Here is a 6,821-nt window from a genome sequence, read left to right on the forward strand (position 1 = left end):
TCGTTCTTGTTGTGGTGGTTGATCTTGTGGAGGTTGTTCTGGTGGTGGTTGCTCGGGTTACCCTTGATCGGCAATCAGTGGATCTTGATTTACTTGATCAGCCATTTATACTGTACAAATATAGACGAATATGAGAAATGTGAAGATGTAATCTACATTTTAGCACCCAGATATATCTAATTATTTATAAATGGTGTATTCAATGTCGTAAGATGTGTGAAAGTACGGTATTTACGTGTTTAGACGGTTGAAATACTTTATTTAATTGAAAGGGTAATTATAAATTTAATTTATTAATTAAATAATTAATTAAGATTGAATGTCATTCGTTAAATATCCCACTGATTCGTTATAAAATAGTAACGAATCGTGCGATTCGCTATCAAGTAAATAAGCTAACGAAGTAGTCTTAGCGAATTAGTTTTCAAAATGACGAACTAAGGATCTAGTTCGTTATACTTTTAACGAATCCACATCTGATTCGTTAACTAAGTTATTCGCTGAGCTAGTTCGTGTATGTCCTTAACGAATTGGACACGAAGCAGTTCCAATTCGCTAAGGGTAACGAATGGTCAATAAAAATTTGACTTGATCTTTGACTCTTCATAGTCAAGGTTAAAATTAATAAGAACACCGAAGGTCAACAACACAAACCCAGCAACAATTAGAACATGCTTATCTTCGAACAAACAAAGTAGCAGGTCGAAGTGACTCGGAATCGCTATACAAAGCTCACGGTGTTAAGATTGAGGCTTAACACCGTATCCCAAACAAAAACAATCAATCCATTAAACAGAGTCTAAAACCCTGAAACAATAATCATTCAATCGACCCGGCAAACAATAATCAATCGTTGATTAAAGTCTACCCAGGGTATCGGAATCGCATTCCGAACACATTGAAACATAAATAAGCAAGTTTAACATAATAAATCATAAATAAATAGGGTTTATAAACTCGGAAAACCCTTAAACCAAAAAAGTTCATAATTAGTCTATGAATACACAATCATTTTTGACGAAAATCACATCGCGGTGATCGTCTATACCTTAGACACACAATGATATCCTTGAAATGTCGAAGTGTGAAGATCGAATTTCAGAGAAAAAGTTTGAATAAGGTGTCTTTAGTGTGAAGGAAAAAGATGAACAGTGAAGGACTGTTCGTCTTTTCTGTCTTATATAGCGAAGCACGCTACCTGAGGTAAAAGTTGTACGAATCAAGTGATTCGTTTGAATTAGAGATAACGAATTAGATAATTCGCTATTCTAATTCGTTACATTATTGTAGCGAATGAGACATAGATCGTGTCATGATTCGTGACATGATTCGTTAAATATGTATAATGAAGAAGGGATGATTCGTTACAGAGTGCGGAAGCGAATTAGGTGAGCGAACTAGAAACTAGTTCGCTAAAGAATCACCTAGTTTGTTATCCATAAATAACGAAGTAGCTTTTAACGAATTTAAAATCTTTATTTAATTTTAAATTAAAATAAATGAATTAAATAATGAATAAATCAAATTTTAATTTAAAAGCGTTACCGAGAACTGTTTTATCCCGATAACTGAATACCTTAAAACCGTTTCATTTTTACGAAACATAGCTTAAAACCATTAAATAATATGTAAAAAGAAAAGAAGAAAATATTTTTGGTATTTTTGTAAAAATTAAAGAATGTATTTACAAAAGAATATCCGAATAATTTTTTTTTTAAAAAAAATAGACAATCTTTTTGTGTATTTCAATGATTTATCAAAAACAAAAACATATTTTTGTATTTTTGTTGAGTTTGAGCAGATAATCATATTGACCAAAATGCCCTTCCATCACAGTTTTATATTTCAGCGATATTATGACCGGCGTTAAGTCGGTCATTGATATTGTTGTCCACTTAAATCTTATAACAAACCTTCGAGCATTTTTGTGATATGATTTATGGTTCAATTAGCGCAAATAATATCAGAAACTATCAGCCCCTAATCTTGGTTCAAGCATAATTTGATTTTTGCCAAATCACCCCAACATGACTTAAACCATTATAATGTTGATCAAAATTTGAAATTTTTGAATATTTGAGCAATGCATCAAGTTTCCTTTACCGTGAGTGAGTATGCACGAGTCCATCTGTCGGCTTACATACATTGTATCCCCTGGGGTCCGTTTCTTATTGGTATTGAGACGCACGCAAGGGAGGAACAATTGTATGACTAACAGCGGATTTTGATCAAGTCAGTAATTTAGATTGTACAAAGTACAGCGGTGATCAAGTTTAATGACTTTGGGTTTGCTCTAGAAAGCGAGTGAAATATTCATGCTTATGAATACCCAGATGATTAAGCCGCATAAAGACTCACAGTGTCCAGAAACCTAACGCTTGTTATTTGCTTTATTGTATTTTTGGTGATCAACAAATATAAGGCTTGAGTATGACCGGTTATTACATTTCTGCCATCGTCACCGAGATTTTTTCTAGAGACTAACACCTATTTCAATTTGGCTTTTCTTTAAGTTTATATCACTTAATTTACTCTAACAGCTTGTTTAAGACCTATCAAAGCACCAATGATTAAGCACACAGCCTTTTAAGCTTATTTCTTTCTAGATTTGGGGTCAAATAACCAGTGTACTATCATATTCTCTTTTTGCTTCAAAAACTCAAAATTTTGAGGAGCACAAAACAAAATGATTTAAATTGCCCCAGTTAATTTAAGTTCATAAATTAATGGCTATCCTATCCATCTACAAGTAGAGAACAGGACCAAAACATGCAAACATGCTTCACAAACTTAAATAACTGACTAAATTCTCAGCTAAAATTAAATAGAAAGCTTAACGAACGCCCCAAATACTATCCATTTGTCAGATAAATGGCTAACCCGAAGATTTCCAAGAAATTATCAGGACCAAACATATACAAGTATATGTTCTTCAAAATAGAAGCAAATGACATAATTTTCAGTGAACATAAGCAAAAATCTTTTTGGTTTTTCTCTTTGCAAACATAAAAACACAATCTTTTGGTCTTTTCGGATTTTTCTTTACAAAACGAGAAATTCACATTCTTTTCGACCTTTTCAAAATTTTTTGTACAAACAGAAATCACAGTCTTTTTGGTATTTTCTAATTTTAAAATGTTTTTGGTTTTTCAGATATTAAAATAAAACAAGAAAGAACACAATATTTTTGATTTTTTCAAAAGTTTTCTAATGTTTTTGGGTTTTATCTATACAAACAAAAAGCACAATATTTTTGTATTTTCTAGAATTCACCCCCTAAAACCTAAAAACAAAATGAAATTAAACTAAAACAAGTAAAGATAATTATCCTAATTTTAAGATCTCAGCAAGGGTCTTCAATCCATTTAAACCAAGCAAAAAGTTAAAACGTGTTTTATTAAACGCTTTGGTAAATAGATACGCTTTTTGAAAATCAGTGTGCACTTTCTCAAGATCAATTAATTTCTTTTCACAACAATCCCGTATAAAATGATATCGAATTTCGATATGTTTCGTTTTAGAATGTTGTACGGGATTCTTGGTGATACTAATAGCAGCAGAATTATCAATCAAGATGGGAGTAGTAAGAAATTTCAAACCGTAGTCGCGAAGATGTTGTTGTATCCACAAAACCTGGGAACAGCAACTCGAGGCTGCAACATACTTAGCTTCGGCGGTTGAAGTTGAGACCGTTGTCTGCTTCTTACACTGCCAGGAAACAAGCCGGCTTCCTAAGAATTGACATCCCGCTGTAGTAGACTTGAAATTGATCTTGCATCCTCCATAATCTGAGTCTGAGTAAGAGGTAAGATCAAAAGTATCATCTTTGGGGTACCATAACCCGATGTCAGGATTTCCCCGAAGATATTGCAGAATACGCTTGACCGCTGCCAGGTGAGTCACTCGGGGACTTGCTTGGTACCTAGCATATAGACAAACACCAAACATTATGTCGAGTCGAGAAGCAGTTAAATACATTAAAGAACCAATCAAAGCACGATAGAGGTTCGGATCAATGGTATCCTCCAATTCATCCGGTGATAAATTGTGACCCACGGGAAGAGGAGTAGAAGGGATTTTTCCGGCAGTAATCTTGAATCGGCTCAAGACGTCGTTCACATATTTTGTCTGATGAATGAAGATTCCTTTTGCAGACTGATGAACCTGCAACCCTAAAAAGAAATTCATCTCTCCCATCGAGCTCATTTCGAACTTGGTTTGCATAGACTTCTCGAACTCCATACACAATGAATCATTTGTAGACCCAAAGATTATGTCATCAACATAAATCAGAACAAGTAGAAGATCATCACCAATGTTCTTATAAAATAAAGTGCAGTCAACAGTTCCACGTTTGAAGCCATTATCCGTCAAATGGTCGGCGAGTGTGTCATACCAAGCTCTCGGGGCTTGATGTAGACCATATAATGCCTTGTTTAATCGGTAAATATGGTCAGGATAATCAGGATCCTCAAAACCTGGAGGCTGTAAAACAAACACTTCCTCATGAAGTTCACCGTTGAGAAAAGCACTCTTAACATCCATTTGATACACATTGATATTCTTGTAAGCATCATATGCCAGGAAGATTCGAATCCACTCTAATCTTGCAACTGGAGCATACACCTCAGTGTAATCAATACGCTCTTGCTGATGAAAACCTTGCACCACTAAACGTGCTTTGTTTCTCACAATTACCCCACGATCATCTTTCTTACATTTATATACCCACTTAGTCGGAATTGCTTTCTTGACTCTAGTAGGTTTGTCAATGAGATCCCAAACACCTAAACGTGCAAATTGTTGTAATTCTTCTTGCATAGCTTCTACCCAAGAAGGATCTTGCAGAGCCACACGAGGAGTTGTAGGCTCAACTTGAGATAGAAAACAAGTAAATTTAGCAACAATTGCAATTTTAGATGCGTGTAAGTCAGCATGAGCACATAAAGCAATATTGTCGCTTGAAGAGGCAATTTGATGTCGTGTCTGAACCCCTGCTTCAAGGTCTCCAATAATTTTTTCTTGTGGATGATAACTATGAATCCTGAGAGTAGGATTTTCAGAAACAACAACATTTTCGAATAAATTAGTGTAATGTTCACCCAGCTCAGGAGATGAAACATCACTGTCAAGTGCAATAACTTGATCCACAACAGTATTATCATCAGATGAAGTAGACTCATTATCATCACGAACAGGAAATTCATTATTAGGTTCTTCAATTGGAGCAGCAATTGGAGCTTCAGCATCATTTGAACTTGCAAATCTTGGAATTTTCAAATGTTCTTCAAAATAAGCACGAACTAAATCTTCATCTGGATGATCAGTTGATGGAGTGAATGAATTAAATAAGCCATCATAGTCAAACATCCAGTCGGGACCTTTCCCTTGTGGAGGAGTAGTGTACTTTTGACAATCAACATGGTACCACTCTTCAACACAACCAGATGTAAAATTGAAAACCCGTTTCTTAGGTGACGCATACCCCAAGAAATACCCTTCAATGGCTTTTTCATCAAATTTACCCACATCCTTTTTCAGCATAGTACAGGGACACCCAAAAGGTTCCAAGTACTTTAAGTTCGGTTTACGATTATTGAATAATTCATAGCTGGTCTTCTTGAGTCGTTTAACCGTCAGAACTCGATTGAGTGTATAACAAGCCGTATTCACAGCCTCATTCCAGAATTGGAAAGGAAGCTTAGAATCAGCAAGCATAGCTCTTGCAACTTCAATCAAGGTTCTGTTCTTTCGTTCAGCAACGCCATTTTGTTGAGGTACATACGGTGCACTATATTCACGGTGAATTCCCTTTTGGATACAAAAGAAATCTAGTATAGTGTTTTTGAATTCAGTTCCATTATCACTTCGAATTCTCCTCACCTTTTGTTTGTAAAGTGATTCGATTTTAGTGATAAGGTTTTGTACCAAAACAGGCGTTTGATCTTTCGAACTCATAAATAAGACCCACGAGTATCTCGAATAATCATCAGTCACGACTAGACAATACCAGTCTCCAGAAATACTTGCACGATTCACTGGACCGAACAAATCCATATGAAGTCGTTCAAGTGGAGTATCAATGGAATTCAATATCTTAGATGGGTGCGATTTCTTTTTATGTTTTCCCTTTTTACAAGCAACACAGCGATCTGATAACTTACAATTCTTCAACGACACCCCCTCTACCAAATCGTTTGCCATTAAATAATTCATCTTTCAAACATGTATGTGACCCATTCTTCGATGCCAAAGTACGGAGTCTTTCTCGGTTGCTTTCGAGACAAAACATGTTTCGATCGATGTAGATACTTTAGAATTCATATTCAAGTCATAAATATCATTTGATCGTGGTGATCGCATGACAACCATGTCCTCGGGAATCACATAACCCGGTTTCAGAATAAGACACTCTTTATCTGTAAATATCGTCGTGTATTGCTTATCACAAATTTGTGACACACTCAATAAATTATGATCCACCTTATCACAATAATTAACCTTTTCAAAGGTAATCTTTCCATTCGACACATCACCTTCCTGTGTAATCAAACCCCCAGAATTCCCAGCAAACGCCACATAACCCCCTTGAATATTTCTCACGTTTGATAAGAGGTTGAGATTTCCAGTAATATGACGAGAACATCCACTGTCCATGATCCAGTTTTCACCAGAAATGGTCTTGGATGAACCCTACACACAAAAGAAAATGATTAGTTCAAAAAGGCAGCCCAGGCCTCAATCTTGGGCACCTTTTGATTTTCTTGAGAAAGGTTAACTTTAGCTGCATTCAATTGTTGTTCAGCAACTTGGGAATAAGT

The sequence above is a fragment of the Bidens hawaiensis genome, unplaced genomic scaffold, assembly GCF_021521415.1.
Source record: "Bidens hawaiensis isolate Kalapana, Puna unplaced genomic scaffold, B.hawaiensis_p1.1 tig00021676_1, whole genome shotgun sequence".
Taxonomy (NCBI): domain Eukaryota; kingdom Viridiplantae; phylum Streptophyta; class Magnoliopsida; order Asterales; family Asteraceae; genus Bidens; species Bidens hawaiensis.